We start from the raw sequence: 13,342 nt of genomic DNA on the forward strand, positions 1-13,342 counted from the left end.
AAAGTTCACCTAAAATGGTACCTCCAGCTTACCCGAGATAATAAACTTCTTTCCAATGGGTAAGTGCCTTTCCAATCTAGAGAAGGTTTAGAGTTTATAGACATGATGAAGGAAATCAGACTCACGTTAATACTTTTTAGAAAAGTTTAGAAATATGTTTTATATTAATTGGAACAGTTTGTGCATAATTCTTATGTTTTTAATGTTTAAAAGAATCTGACATAAACTGATAGATTAGCCCTGTGATTCTCGTTTAAAATGTGTGCTATATTTAGGCACATGATTTATTTAGATTGAAATGTTTAAGAGGATTTGGCTACGTCTATAAAATATTAATTTTGTAAGTGATGGAACAGTCAAAGGAACTTGAGCTAAGTATTTGGAAAGGTTTCACTCATGTGAGTCATACATTTGCCCACTAAGCATCTGATTTGTTTAAAAAGAAAATCAAATATATTAAATTTATATACACAATTGAAAATATTTAAGGGTTTAAATTTAACTGAGTTTATCAATGAGACTGATAGTTTAAGGCACTCAATCTGTTCGATTTGAACTAAAGTTTCATCACAGAAAGTGAAGGTGATGGCTCACAATCACCAGATCTATAAGCAGAAGAAGAAGATAAGTAAGTTGGAACTTAGAGGCCTAAAGGAAACTCAATTTTTATTTTTACCTGTAAAAACATCAAATATCAGTTGTCCTTTCTGTAGACAAAATGTACTCTTAATAGCTAATAATTAAGACTTTACAAATATTTATTCGCTTAATCCTCACAACCCAATGAAGTAAGTGATATTATTCTCCCCATTTCATAGTCAAGAAAGGATGGCACAGCACGATTAAGTAGCTGCCCCAAGGTCATACAGCTAGATGGTAGGACAGCCAGCATTCATTTTGAAGCCAGGCTGCCTGGCTTCAAAATGCATGCTCTTAACCACCATGCTTTACTGACTCTCAGATTGCCCTTGAACCTGAAAAAAAGCTCACATCGACAAAAATAACTAATTGTTCAAAAAAGTGAGCTTTTACATGCTGTTAAGATTTTAACTAAAAGTCTCTCCATTCCTCTTTTTTTCCCAGTAGCTATCAAGAAAGGTCTGCAGTAGGAATTCCAGGAAAAAACCATGACGTACAAGGGAGTGACCCAAATGAGAACAGTTTTCAAGGCTTCTGACTTCATTCTCATCCCCATACACTGCAGGCCTCCAGCTTCCTAAGACAAGGAACTCTCCGGCAGTGACAGAGAACAGACTGCTCTGACCCTCAAAGAAGTCCAGCCTGAGGCATGTGACATTTATTGCGCTACTTTTCATTGCATTTCTTTTCATCCTATAACATCTCATATGGCCCTTTTGGGGGTTAATGCTGAATCCAGGGCACAGTACAAAATAAAACAAATTCAGGAGAGAGAAGATAAATCCTTTTCATTTTGTTTTTAATTCTAAAAATAGGTTTCAGGGGAAACGTTCTCCCCCTCCTTCTACACAAAAACCTCACCTTCATATAATATGAATTATATTTCATTACTTGCTTTTATGGACACCTGTTTCTTATTTAATCTTACTTTTCATATAGCTTAAATAAGAAAAGCCCCCTGAAATTAAAACACTTAATCACTCTTCTATGGAGACAGTGAGAACATGAGCTTATAAGGGGGACGGAGGTTAGAAGGTAAAATACTAAAAGCATTATGAAGACAAACGTAAATGATTTTTAAAGATCCATTTTTTGCTCTCTTTGACTAGAATAATCAAAAGTTTATGCATAACTGCTAGTATAAAATTAAGCTAGCTAGTGTTTTTTATGCTTTTTATATATAACCTTTTAAGATATGACCTTCAGGGATCCAAATAAATTGAAAATGAAATTATGGTATTTGATTTCTAATGTTGTACTTCAAATAACTAAAAGCTCAAAGTAATTGTATAGTGCCCTAATGATACATTTTGAAACTGGGATAACTGAAGTAATACTACTCTAAGAAATTTGAGTCACTTTCCTAAGACCCTAAAATTGACATTTTTAAGGCCCTCAATACTGACTTTACTGATCGTATCAGTTTCCTCCTTCTGAAAATGGGGAATCACAGTAGTACCTACTTCATAGAGTTCTTAAGAGGATTAAATAAATTAATATTTGTAAAGTGTTTAGAACACAGTTTCTATTAGGAAGCACTAGCAAGGGTTTGATTGATAGAAAAAAGATGGAACTGCAATCATACTAACCAGGGTCGGAGGAAACTATATGAAACAAGACGGAATGCCAGATAAGACCACACAGAAACCTTTCATTAGAGGTTTACCATTCAAGAGTCTAGTAAGCATCTATTCTTCAATACAACTATGCCTGACACAACACGTAGTGATAAAATTGTGTAAAATGCCACGTCTCCCTTGAACGACTTTGGTTATCATAGAGGGAAGACAGTTCATAATGGATGGATACTCAGAGCAACAACTTCTCGTTTGAACACACCAAATGTGTGGGACAAACACACAGTTTTATTTTACAGCTCCATTACTGTCTTGATTATCTAACTGTTCGCCCTGACCAATGAGATTATATATCTGTGTCGAAAATCTTTATTCTTATGCCCTAATTTGTGGTTTATAATAGTCAAAGTGCACTTGCACCGCAATTCAGGGGAGTCACTTTTTACTCAGTCGGGAGAAAAAGCAGGGGTAAGTGACCAGAACAGCACCTCTGTGGCAGCAGTCTCTGGAAACCATGTAAACAGCCCGTGGGGAATTGCTTCAGGATCTTGAACCATAAGGTGTTGAAGAGGTGGTCAGTGCCATCCATCTTTTTCCTCCCCTTCCCTTCACTCCAAGCCCGGCGGGGGTCTCAGTGTGTATTAATCTCCCTTTCGAACACTTTTTAACTCACTGAAGCCTCCACTTGGAGGTTCTTTGGCTTTCATTTCAACTGATTATGAGGTAAAGAAGCAGAGATCTAATTCCAGGCAGTTAGGGAAATGAGCACTTGGTCACCTAACAGGATCCCAAATTTTCCTACCCACCATACAACTTCTGTACATGTCCGAAATGTGAAATTAAGGATTATAACATGTGTTGTGGGTTTTTTTTAAATACACACCATTATAAACTAAGTTTCTAATATTTTTCTAATTGAATAGCAAATTTACCAACTCATATTTTCTAAAATCCCTGGGGATATAAAATTACTTAAATAGCATTAAGAATTAACTGGTAGGGCTTCCCTGGTGGCGCAGTGGTTGAGAATCCGCCTGCCGATGCAGGGAACACGGGTTCTTGCCCTGGTCCGGGAAGATCTCACGTGCCGCGGAGCGGCTGGGCCCGTGAGCCGTGGCTGCTGGACCTGTGCGTCCGAAGCCTGTGCTCCGCAACGGGAGAGGCCGCAACGGTGAGAGGGCCGCGTACCACAAAAAAAAAAAAAAAAAAGAATTAACTGGTAACTTTTCCGCATAAGAAAAGGAAGGCTGAAAACTAGGCCAATGGAGAATATTTGGGTATTGTATGTAATGAGTTCCACATACAATAAAAGAATAATCATAATAGTTGGAAAACAAGTAAGTCCTCAACCATAAGAGCTCAGATGACTTTATCAAGTGATACGGAATAAAGAGAAGGAAACACTTGATAAACATTTGCTGACTGATGTCTAAAACTATATAATTGCTACAAAGAACTGGCACATATGGAAATCAATCACTGACCTCGAACTACGTTTATAACACTCCAATTCTGTGCTAGACTGTATAAATATATGTGTTTCCCATTTTGTAAAGTGGTTTATAAAATGGCTTAAGAGAGCTTATCCTCATTTTAACTGAGGGCACAAAAAAATGAAGTATGGGCCCACAAATGTTTTTTACAACCTCCGTCAATCTCTACTAATAATCCACGGCACGAAACACCCCTTCATATCACCACCAGCATGGGTTTCCCATGCCTTTTCTCAGCACAGTGGTTTATGATCAATACCCACCACACACAGCAGGTCAGTTGACAATACCTTACATTTATAGCATTTTTTCCCCGAGGTCACGGGGCTAACTAACATTATTCTCCCGAGCCACAAATCCAAACCTAAGTGTTTTGGTAATGAAGAAATCATTGTTTAAAAACTATCACTTTTTCAGAAATGTGCTTTTACAAACGCTACAACACATTGTACAACATGCTAAATTACCAAGCAGTCGTCGCATTACCACAGTGCTAGAAATTGCTAGAGAACACTGACCCAGAAACAGCCAACAAAGGCTTCAGTGGCCTAACACTGTCCACGCAGGCTCATATGGTTACAAACAAATGACTTTCAATGGCACAAGTACAAGGTTAATCCTACTTAAACAAGAACATGCCTTGGCTCTTTTTATCTCTTTGGACCTGCTTGGTAAGTGCAGTTACATAATTCTTCAGGTAGAACAATGGCTGTGGTTTTAATTATCAGACCAAATTTTACAACGTAAACCAAAAATTAGGACCAGGGTGGTTTTTTAAATCATTAAATTAAGACTTTATAAAACTATGACTTTACAAAATTATAAAATAATTTTACAAAATTAAGACTTTTCTAATTTTAAGACTCTGAAGGCTAGAATTGCAGAAGACTCCAATTACTGTGAATGAGCAAGAGTGACAATTGCTATTTTACACCTGAGGATGCTGTGTGCTGTTCCCTACTTTCACCAGGTGGCCAGTCTCAACCAAGGACGTACACCACACTCCCATTTGCATTTCCTAAGAAGGTACTGTGGATATCACAGCACTTTTTGCTTTCATTATTTGGTTATGCACATACCTCATGATGCTAGTAACATATATAAGCATGCCAATTTGTTGTTTTTCACTTCACTGACAAAAGCTTCATTTCCTGCTTCAGAGCTTGTGTAAATAAACCACTAGAACAAAGCGGTGCTTGCAATACATGCCTGTTTATTGCTGATGTTTACTGACTTTAGTTTTTTGGCAGAAAGTGATACAGCTTTAAAGATGCCAAACTACTTTGAATCCTATGCCTTGTGTGAGCTAGCAGCAAAGGCAAAACATGAGTCCTTATTGTGCTGAATTAACTTTGGCTATCTCCTTTCTTCAGAATACAAACTAAGTGCCACTAGAACTAGAACTCATAGTGAGGCGCCCATGTGGCTGAAAAGCAGGTCCAGAATACTTTCACTTGAATGTTGGATTTGCAAACAGAGATGTGAATAAAGCTGTACTCTTGGTGCCTTAGAAAGAACACAAAAATGATTATTTTTGTTACAAAACATGAAACTATATTCTGTCTATATGACAGGACCAGGATTCAATATCCTGGTTGCCTTTCATGCTTAAATGAGAAAATACTTATTTTTCTCTCCTGGTTATCTTCTGAAAACAGATAGACTTCATTTTAATCAATGTCCCATTTCATTACCATCATCAAAGAGTATTTAGCAGAACATCTGTGAATCACTCTACAGGTAAAATTCAGTTTAACAACAAACCCAATTATGAAATAATCTTCAAATTATTGCTGCAACTCAATTCTTTAGTTTCCAATACAATCTTCTAATGAAGTGACATGACTTAAAATTACTAGCAAAGGGCTTCCCTGGTGGCGCAGTGATTAAGAATCCATCTGCCAGGCTTCCTTGGTGGCACAGTGGTTGAGAGTCCGCCTGCCGATGCAGGGGACACTGGTTCATGCCCCGGTCCGGGAGGATCCCACATGCTGCAGAGCGGCTGGGCCCGTGAGCCACGGCCGCTGAGCCTGCGCGTCCAGAGCCTGTGCTCCACAATGGGAGGGGCCACAGCAGTGAGAGGCCCGCTTACCGCAAAAAAAAAAAAAAGAATCCATCTGCCAGCGCAGGGGACACGGGTTCGATCCCCGGTCCGGGAAGATCCCACATGCCGTGAAGCAACTAAACCCGTGTGCCACAACTACTGAGCCTGCACTCTAGAGCCCACGAGCCACAACTACTGAGCCCGCGTGCCACACTGCTGAAGCCCGCGTGCCTAGAGCCCGTGCTCCACAACAAGAGAAGCCACTGCAGTGAGAAGCCCTTGCACCACAACGAAGAGTAGCTCCCACTCGCCGCAACTAGAGAAAGCCTGTTCGCAGCAACGAAGACCCAACGCAGCCAAAAATAATAAATAAATTTTTTAAAAAAATTACTAGCAAATATTAACAGACTTAGAAACCTAGCAATCAGCTAGCTAACAGGTGTTGAAATCCCAAAAGAGGGAAGAGGAATACCACTTTATGTCTGACACCTCAAGTAGCTTTAACATCCGTAATTCTAATCAACTTAACTGCAATTCAAAATGATCACTGCCAATGATTTCTTCTCGTTAAATACCTTTTAGCAAAACCATAATTTCTTGCTTTCCATATAATGTTCTCTAACTGACCTCTTCCAACTTATAAATTATTTTACTAAGTTGGGTATACAATTTAATAAGTTGAATTATTTTCCAGTTATCAATGTGTCATTTCTCCCCAATTTAAAAAATATTAACAAATACACCATTTCCTTCTGAATTGATCAGCTATATTTCTAAAAATGAAAACTGTTTTCCGTCTTTCACATGAGTACACCTAAGATGATACCTAAGTAGCTACAAAACAGTCTTCACAATCCTATTTTTAATCCATTCTTTGTGTCTGCAACAAACTAAATACCACGAAATGATGGCGAGGCTTGGGGCCGTTGAGAAAAGAGGAGGTTACCCATAACTTGAGCAATTCCCCATCCAGTACCCGAATGCCCTTAGCAATGCCATCGTAACCCTCTGCATCACACTCATAAACAGATGCAAACACCGCCCAGGTACCTGCCCTCAGAGGGGCTTTAGTTTGCTTCCTCACACATAGAAACGCAAGGCATTTTCCAGTTCCTTAAAGCACGAACACAATACCTTCCAGAAACAGCAGCAATGACATCGGTGCCAAGTATCTAATCTACAAAGTATTGATCCTATTAACGCTGGTATTGCTGGATGGGAAACCCGGGCTACCTTTTCCATTTAGTTACACCTTCCAAAGATAGAGGCGGTTATGTTCAAAATCCAAACGAACTTCAAAAGCACCTCAAAATGCTCCCGTCCCAGGCATGGAAGCCTGGGCTCACTTTTCAGAGATTGTTTTTTTTAAAAAAAAGTCTCGTTTGTTCCCTTGGAGACCCTAGCATCATCCCGTCCTCAAAGAGAATCAACTAGGAAACATGAAAGTCCAGAGGTAAATATTTTCATATCTTTTTTTTTTTCTGTAAGCCTCGATAACACGCCGAGAGGGAGGGGGAGAGAGAGGGAGGGGGAGAGAGAGAGAGAGAGAGAGGATAACGCAGGCAGGTACCACCCCCGCCTCTCCGCACAGCCTCACCCGCGCGCCGGGCCGTCTCCGGGCAGCCCCGCGCCCCGTACGCCGTCGAGCGGAGCCGGCACCGGCAGGGCCGTCGCGCCGGGAGGAGCCTCGGGCCCTGCGCCGACCGCGAAGTTTGCCGCCCGCCGCCGCCGCCGTGCCCCGGGCGCCCTTCGAGGTTGCGGGGCGGCCGGGGAGACCGTCTCCGTGGGGAGGCGCCCCTCGGGGGCTCCGGTGCAGCCGGGCCCCGGCGCCCGCTCCCGGCAGCGGGCGGACGGACCCCCACCTCCGGCGCCCGGCCGGAGCCCTCCGCGCGGCGGGCGCGCTCGTCTTACCTGGCCCGCGGCGGCGGCGGCGGCGGCCGCGGCGGTGTCGGCGGCGGCGGGCGCGGGGCCGGGAGCCGCTCCGGCGGCGGCGGCGACGGCGCCTGGGAGGGGAGGGCGGCGCCGGCGGAGGAGGAGCTCGGGCGAGGAGCCGGCGGGCAGGCGAGCGGCTTTGTTTCCACTGCGCGGAGCCACCGACCCTGCGTCACCATGGCAACCGCCGGGGCCCCCAGGCCCAGTGGGGACCCCCCCCCGGCGCCCGGGGTCCAGGACCCGCCGGGCCGCCGCCGGGACCCCTGCCCTTCTCCTCAGCAGTCTGGCTGCTCCGAGGGGACAAGGACCCCCAAGGAGCCGCCACCACCACAAACACACCCCTCTCGCAGGCTCCGTCGCCAAAGCGTCGGTCTCGCCCCAGCAAGAGGGGAAGGGGGGCCAGAGCCAATTCCTCTTTGCCTCGTAGTGGGCACCCCCTTTGGCCTCCCACACTGGACATTCCAAAGCCCCCTCCACACCTTTCTGCTTTGGAGCTGTACCCTCAAAATGGAAATTCACTGAAGAGAGAAGAAAGCAGTGCAAACTGACGAAGCGAGCAGCAACTGGTCCTGGTGCTCCTGTGGCCGTGGCCGCTGCCGCCGCCACCTCGGAGCTGCCAAGACGCACGTGCCGCCGCCGCCTCCTCCCTCTCGCACCAAGCTTCGCCTCATTGGGTCTGGGCTCACTCCACCCAAATCGGGCGGAGGGCTCCAGGAGGAAAGAGAGGGAAGGGGGCTTCAGTTTTTCTCGTAAACACAGGGTACGCTTGTAACCTCACACGCTAAAACTCGACTTTGAGGCTGCATTGTGAATCTCTGCTGCTGCCACGGCTCAGCTCCTGGCCGTGACTGCTAAGCGTCTACCTCGAGCGCTGGCTTTCCCTGTGCCAAGCCGGGACCGTGCACTGCAGGCCACCGTGCTCGGTAGAAGATAAGGGTGAGGCCAACCTTGGCACATGCTAGGCATCGTCTCCTAAGGAAATTCTTGGTGAGGGAGGGCAAAGTACTAGCACACCCACCGTAATGCTTCCTCCAAAGGACAGAGCTGGAGGACAGCTACCACGGGGTGAGTCATCACCCCATACTATGTTTTCTTGAAAGATCAGTTACTGAACCCAAAACGTACAACGTCCTCGCTTAGACCCCAGGGAGCATGGCATTTATATTCTGGCACTTGTGAATCACCAAAGGAATGTCAATAACTTATAACAAAACCCCAGGGTAGCTGATGTTTCCTGGGTTTGCTACCTAGCTGAGAAGCCATAAAGCAGCACAATGTTATTACCAATTGAAGCTACACATATTAATTAATGAAAATAGAAGATTCATTTTATGGTGGAGAATAGAAACAGCTTGTTCCTCACAACGGTTGGCCATTTTCCTGTACTAGGAACACTGGTACTTCCAGATGAAGTCAAGCGACGAGATCTTTCCCACAGGCTGAAAAGCAGTTTAATAGTATTTGTCAAAATTTTAAATGTACATCCCTGGGCTTCCCTGGTGGCGCAGTGGTTGAGAGTCCGCCTGCCAGTGAAGGGGACACGGGTTCGTGCCCGGGTCCGGAAGGATCCCACATGCCGCGGAGCAACTGGGCCTGTGAGCCATGACCGCTGAGCCTGCGCGTCCGGAGCCTGTGCTCCGCAATGGGAGAGGCCACAGCAGTGAGAGGCCCACGTAACACACACACACACACACACACACACACACACACAAAATGTACATCCCTTTCACCCAGCTATCTCGATTCTCAGAAATTTGTCATGCAGAAATACACAAGTGTGTAATGATAGATGTACAATGGTGTGCATTGCAACAATTATGTAATAGCAAGAATTTGAAACAACTTGTATGTCCATCAGTAGTGATGTGCGTAAATAAATTGGCACACTCATACCGTGTAATACTATGCAGCCATTAAAAAGAACAAAATAGGGATTCCCTGGTGGCGCAGTGGTTGAGAGTCCGCCTGCCTATGCAGGGAATGCGGGTTCGTGCCCCGGTCCGGGAGGATCCCACGTGCCGCGGAGCGGCTGGGCCCGTGAGCCATGGCCTCTGAGCCTGCGCGTCCGGAGCCTGTGCTCCGCAACGGGAGAGTCCACAGCAGTGAGAGGCCGTGTACAGAAAAAAAAAAAAAAAAAAGAACAAAATATATAAAATACATTAAAAGATACTGATTTCTTATTAAATAGAAAAGAGGGGCTTCAGAACAATAGAAATGGGCTGATCCCATTCTGTACAGAAATTTCTAGGTAGATAGAAACATAGACATATACATATAGATAAAGGTCTGGGGAAATACACACCTAATTGTTAATAGTGGTTACCTCTGAAACTACAGTTTAAGAATTGAAGAATTATATGCAATTCGATTTGGTCTGATTTTTTTTTCAGTGAGCAAGTATTAGTAATTTTTCAATGAAGAATCAAAAGACCCTTCATAAGTGTTTGTTGACCTATGCATTGCTGCCTGGTTGAGAACTAAATACAGAGCAGGGAATAGCTTTTGAGTTTGCCGCCCCTAACCCCGGATGCTGAAGGCTTGGGAAAGCCCACGTCGGGCCCACACGTAGTGAATTCCTTCGTGACCTGGTTCTCCCTTATTCTGTGAGTTATTCTTGTAGACATTCGCTTTTCTCAAGGAGATTTAGTTTTATCTTAAGGTCTACCCCATTCTAGCTCTCAGACAAAATTACAAGATTGTAAGGAAACCATCCATTTAAAATTTGTCACCTTATCTGCCAGGAGATATCATTTGAACAAGTGGCAGCCATTAATCCAATGAGTTAAGTTGGAAATGAAGGTAGTACAGCTGAGAAAATTATTGTATGGATGCATGACTGGCCATTCTTATTCTCACCATTTTTGAAATATGTAAAATAATGAATTTACTTTCCTAAAAAGACCTTCTAGAGATGCACCATCCAATTCAGTAGCCACGAGCCCCACGTGGCTATTTAACACTTGAAATGGAGCCAGTCCAAACTGACACATTCAGTAAGTGCAAAATACACACAAGATTTCAAAGACTTGGAACAATAACCCCCCCAAAATATAATATCTCATTAATAATCCTTATATTGATCACATGATGAAATAATATTTTTAATATATTGGGTTAAATAAAATATATTAATAAAATTATTACAGTTTCTTTTCACTTTAACATGCTTACTAAAACCTTTTAAATTACATATGTGACACATTGGACAGCTCTGTTTTAGAACTAGTGTTTATGCTAAAAATCATCAAGAAACCCAAAGTTAACTTTTGGTTAAAACAAAATATCATTACCTCATTAATGCTTTCCAATTTATACATGTGCCATAATATAGCAATTTATGTTAAATGTTTTCAACCTATTGAAAATGTTAAACTTATAGAAAAATGTCATAGACAAATAGTAGCTCATCTGCTTATAGTTTAGAAAGATTTTACCACAGACACTAAAGTTAGATTACCTGGGCCTGAATCCCAGCTCTACTGTTTATTAGCTACATGACCCAGGCAAGCAGTTTAATACATCTGGTCCTCAGTTTCCACATCTGCTAAATGGGCGTCGTAATGGTACTTACCTCGTTGAGTTGTTCTGAGAATGAGATAAATGAATGTATGAAAAATTCTAATTATGATGCCTGATCATATATAACGCTGAATAAATTTTAACTATTATTTTTATTATACTTTGTCAAATCTGTCACTTATTCTCTTAACATTCAATTCTGGTTAGTCTTTATTTGTCTGGTTAGTCATAACAAATCTTTTCATCTTCGTTTAAATAAACTGATTGGCACTGTGGCTGAGCCATCAAATTTTAATTCTCCTCACTTCTGAACTGGTTATAAAATTATTATCAAAATCAAAGCTATTTTGAGCCATTTTAAAATAGGAAAATAAATGAAAATTTTCAATTACATCAGCATTCATAATAATTTCATTTTGATAAAAGATAAAATTTTCACATTTAACAAAATGCAACAAATATCCTCAAGATAATATACATTCTATATATTATCATCAAATCCCTAATATGTGAAATAAACAATATATCTCAACTGAAGCATTTATATAAAAATTTTCCTGTTCTATAATTTGGAATTTGTCTACCTGAGTCCTTATTTCTTTTTCAATTATAAATCATAATAAGAGCTAATCTTTATTACACACTCTGTCCAAGGTCACACAGTTATTTAGTAGCCAAATTACTAGACTCTTAAGCACTACACACTAAGAAATTTCCTTAAATTATTTGAGAGCTTGAGCTCAAATATGTTTTATCCCATTAAGCTATGAGTTTAGGAATAAACAGAGAAAAAACAACAAACTTCAGTCTTCTCCAGTTACAACCTCATTAAGTATATCTCCTTTGACCCCTGCCTCCTAGTCATGTTCCGACACTGTTTAATGAGGTAATACCAACACATTCGAAACACATGTAAAAAAATACTTCTGTTGGCTATTTTAAAATTAATTTTCGTCATGGATTGTTTCAAAATTATTGGAAAAGCCCAGTTCCAGCCATTTAGAAGTCTTGGGGAAAAATAAAAACAACAACAACAAAAAACCAAACATCCTGCAGAGGCTACAGAAGCTAAAAATTCAGAACTCACAAATTCCTCTCCTCCCAATACCACCCCCCTCAACCAGGACACTAGGCAAATCTGTTCTAAAAGGCAAATATTGACTATCGTATCCTTGCAAGTAGAGAAAAACACACTCCTTTACACACTGCCCTTAAGTAGTACGGACATCCTTGCTCGAAGAAGGTATTTGGATCCCTTGGACTAAAAAACCCGTGGCCATACAGGACAGTTTAAATCATATTTGTTTCAAAGTGTCCAAGAGATGCCCAATTAGCATTCTCAATTCCTTCATTAGAGTGAATCTCTTAGAGAGATTCAGATCCAGCAAACAACAAGAATGTCACCTAACTTGAAATGAGCTCTGTATATCAATTCCTTCATCAGTGTGAATCTCTGGGAGAAATAGAGGATCCAGCAAACAACAAGAATGTCACCTAACTTGAAATGAGCACTTTGTGTAATGTGTTGGTTGACAAAAGACTACGGATTCCCAAATGGCTCCAGCTAGCTTTCTTACCAATGCCAAACAGATCCATTATTGCTGATAGGGCTGAAGGAGAACTAACTTTTCACTGCAATCCATTCCACAAAGATAAGATGAATTTTGAAATTACCTTGCTCTTTATCCAGGTATTGCGAAAATTACTGTCAAGAATTGGAAGTGGCGATGTATTTAACCACCGAGCTATCTGACATATCAACATCTGTGTGAGAAATTTGCTGCTAATTAGAGAAGTGTATCCTGTAAGAATCCTGGAGAATACAGGCAAAAGTAGATAGGATTGAGAAGCACTGTCCTATTTAACATTTCTTAGTCCCTGGTGTTTATTGTGCAGCCCAATTAAAAATATATACATATTATTTGCCAGTGGGAAAAATGGCAGGGAAACAGAGAGTTTAACAAGCAAGTACATCACAGTTCCTTGCCAAGAGCTCTCTATGGAGAGATCCGACATGATACCCCAGCCAAAAGTATAATATGATATCGACCAGATTCTATTAAATTTTGATGTGCTTTAATCTGGTTTAAATAAGTTTTGTTTTAAATAAATTAATTTGAGGCTGTGTTCTAAAATGT

At 41.8% G+C, this 13,342-nt stretch overlaps 1 protein-coding gene across 2 annotated transcripts in view; it reads right to left on the reverse strand.

The window, feature by feature from the left end:
• RNF182 (ring finger protein 182) overlaps positions 1–7,703 on the reverse strand; it is a 58,733-nt gene extending 51,030 nt beyond the window's left edge. The window contains exon 1 of one of the 2 annotated variants that reach the window (XM_067006738.1): positions 7,665–7,703. The gene's annotated coding sequence lies outside the window, so the exon portion shown is untranslated. Of the gene's footprint in view, positions 1–7,350; positions 7,409–7,664 lie in introns of those variants that run through there. The other variant, XM_067006739.1, reaches the window with a different exon arrangement.
• Positions 7,704–13,342: the final 5,639 nt, after the last annotated feature.

The sequence above is a fragment of the Kogia breviceps genome, chromosome 10 (genome assembly GCF_026419965.1).
Source record: "Kogia breviceps isolate mKogBre1 chromosome 10, mKogBre1 haplotype 1, whole genome shotgun sequence".
NCBI classification, from domain to species: Eukaryota; Metazoa; Chordata; class Mammalia; order Artiodactyla; family Physeteridae; genus Kogia; species Kogia breviceps.